The sequence below is a fragment of the Osmerus mordax genome, chromosome 10, assembly GCF_038355195.1.
Source record: "Osmerus mordax isolate fOsmMor3 chromosome 10, fOsmMor3.pri, whole genome shotgun sequence".
Classification (NCBI taxonomy): Eukaryota; Metazoa; Chordata; class Actinopteri; order Osmeriformes; family Osmeridae; genus Osmerus; species Osmerus mordax.
In genome coordinates, this window is record NC_090059.1 from 6465308 (window position 1) to 6468916 (window position 3609).

A 3609-nucleotide genomic window follows, 5' to 3' on the forward strand; every position below is an offset into this window, starting at 1 on the left:
TGGATAGCAAAGAAAAGACAGATAATCAACTGAAGTCGCCGTCTCGCCTTCGTTAAAAAGATAAAAATGTGAAGAAATGCAATAAGTCTATTCGATGAAAGGACTTGGTTAGCCCTCCTTGCTCAACGTTTGAGAACTTCTTTCAAAAGTTGCCTTCGTTTAGCAGTCCGTACCGAAAATAAAGGCTTGGCAGGTGTAGAGCATGACCGAAGCTTGTCTCAGTAATATGAAGTGTAGTGTATCAGTACTTTCGAAAGCTCAAATGATAAGATGTATTCTCAGAATATGACGACGAATAAACAATGCCTAGGAATGCTCCTGTGCAGTTTGTAATATTTCCTCAATCCAGGCGGCCTTGATTTGCCGGTTGCGGGAACGTTTAGATACGCATTGAAATGACAGGAGCGACATGGACACACTGTGGGAGTCTGGTAGCTTCCCTTCTTCCACAATAGGATGCGTTAGCCTGAATCTTTGGGTTGAGAATGAAGCCCCTCCGTTTCTGTGCGTTTGTAAAAGCTGCAACCCCCCTCCCCTTCCACGGACCCCCTTGCTTATATGGATGACTTGTCAGACAAAGGCAATAGATTCCAACACTTTGTGATTCGCCAACGCAACCCTGGAACCCAAATGAGGAGGTCCCTTGGTCTGACACACCGAAAGGGGAGGGAAATAAATACGGAATTGATTTGGAGTGTAATATCAGAGTTTGGACAGTACGATGGGGACATGATATAACTATTCGGTTAGAAAAAGGCTGAAATTATAGAAATTATATTAATTTATTCGGAAAGAATGTCTTTTTTATTTGATGTTGCAACTTAAAATGACATCGCAGATGAATTGTTAATAGGGACCTATAGACTACCAATTGGCCCAAGGAGTAGCCTAAGGCTAGTAATTGTATCCACACAATGGTATAAAGTATACATTGGTAAAGGCATTAGAGTTACACTAATTTATATCTGCTCATGGCTTATGTCTGATGCCACAAAAACATCTCAATGTACATGTAGTCATAATGTGGGCTACATCTCGCATGTGTGTCCATGTAATGTAAACAAGTGCTCATGTAAGCTTCTGTAAAATAGTCTACAGCGCACAGTGCAAAGAGATATAGGTGCAGACTTGACAATCGGTCGTCGATGCATTGACCTTTAGTATTTTATATTGATTCTGTGATCATTACACCTTCCCTTGATATACAGCCTGCGCAGGCTGGGAGGGAATGTAGAGGTTGTAGGTGAAATTGGACTGAAGACGGCAAGTGTATCAACACTTAGCAGTGCTCCACACCTTCTGTAGATGGCGCTGCACGGTTTTGTTTGTTAAAGGCCAACTGACTGGGTGTCAAATAAGTGAATCGGTAAGGAAACGTAAAGGGGTTTTCTTGGCCTAGTGATAAAATTGATTATAGGGTATTGATGTTCGGGGGACAGGGGGGGTGTTAAACACATTAACATACAGTATTTCCGACCTTGCTGATAGAAGCAAAGCTCTTGTTGCATAGGCTAATTGACTTATTCTAGTTGTGCACTAGGCGGGCCTAACAGTCAAGAGTGCGGTTGTTATCATGTGCTGGACATTAAATCTAACTTTTAAATATTCTCGAATGCAATTTATTCCTGCATACGCCCTACCTATTTTTATTTTGTTGATATTATAATGTCAATATTCGGTGCATTCTTTATATCCAGAGAAGGACAAATTACTAAAATTGCTGTAGTAAATGTGCACTGTTATAATTATAGCTATTTGTGGTTATCTTATATTGATATCATGATATTCATAATTTTTGTTTTTTGGTTCTCTCCTGATGAAGCTGTCCACTCTTCATATTTGATGCTAATCCCTGTCATGCAGTGAGTGACCCTCCCGTCCTGTGTAGGTACAAAGTGTACTTGATGTTTGCGCGTTTTGGGGGACATCTTGGTGGACCAGGCGGCCACATCTAGCGCTCTCTGCCTCTGGTCAGGTTAGGGGATGATTTCTCTTTTTGTTACTGTTTTTGGAGTGAGCTTCTGGTACAATATGTAGCACTATAGGCTGTAATTTCACACTTGACTGCACATTTCCCTTAAAGCTACATTCTTTTTTCTATAAGACCCCCCCATCCACCCACCCACCACACACACACACGCGCGCGCGCGCACACCCCCCTACCCCCCACAATTCTATCCCCCTGCCCTTGTGCGCTGCGTGATTTTGGTCTCCCACAGCAAAATTGGGCAGAAATTCGTTCTTCAAACAGAGAACGCAGTGTTGAAATTATTTTCACCACATATGCTAAACGAACACCAGGTTTTGACTTGTTTGCTTCCATTGTCATGAAATGTGAATAGCACACGTGTATTTGGATTGACCCGATGCTGTGCCACATAACCCTTCTTTTTAGAGAAGGGGCACTCTATTCAGGAACTACACAGGGTCAGATACCCCTTAAAGCTATTCAGTGGAATTTAAACAAGTCGATGTCTGAATGAATTGTTTGTTCTTTGCTTGTTCATATACAACTTTTAGTTCTGGTGCTTGACTATATTTCTTATAACCGTTGTTATTTGTTCATTACTAAGAACTTTCAGATGTGCTGGGTTATGAATATTTGCGAATTTAACAGCACTCCTAGAATGTTGCTTATTGCTGGACATGCATGATCATATATTGTGATTTTATATAGCCTACATGTTGCAACTGACATTATGAATTATGCATGATGATTTGATAATAGCATTGATAGCAAGAGTTTGGAAAATATTTTGATGGCTCACGTGAAACCACTAAAGTGGTTTAACATATTGACAGAGCAATTTATCTTTAGCCATGCTTTCTAATGTCCTGTGAGCGTATAAGGCGTTGACAGACTTGGGGAGAGGGACGGCACAGAATTGGGATCCCCGCATTCAGGATGTACAAAAAGACAAAATAATTTCAGTCCTTACAGCGGGAATCAGATATGAGAACTTTACCAAGTGAGCAGCAATTAACTTTATTTTGAGAAGGGGGATGCTATTTTTCAGCCTCTCGCCAAAGCGCGTGTCGCCTTCGTTCAACGGGTTAACGTCACAAATCGATATGACTTTTCCTTTGTAGCTGCAGCGTGCTTGAGTGAGAAGCTGACATCACTGGTTGTAAGTTGATCATTCATTTGGATATCAAGAGAAAGATAGTTTATGTGATTAAGAAATGTGAGTTGATTAAGGATAACTCCAGACATATTTTGAATGCGCAACTCATTACTGTTTTAAATAAAAACGTTTTCAAAGCGCAAGTCAAGTCGGTCTTAAATAGCATTACTTATTTTATATTTTATTACGATTATTATGCTTATTCATTATTTTATTGATAATTGTTTCTTGTAAAAAAAAACGAATTTTCTAACATTGTTATGCATATTCAAGTCAATAGGCTATATTTCAGATTTTGAATTTCAAATATAATTCCAACGTAGAACATCCTTGTACATTTCTTTAAGATCAAAAAAGTAAAGACTTCATGGACCAGTCTTCGGCATGCCCTAGTATTTTACTGTTGTAACTTCTATAAACCAATTTATGAGTTGAGACTGACATATTAATTGCTGAACAAATGCAAAATGCAATGAGTTGTTTG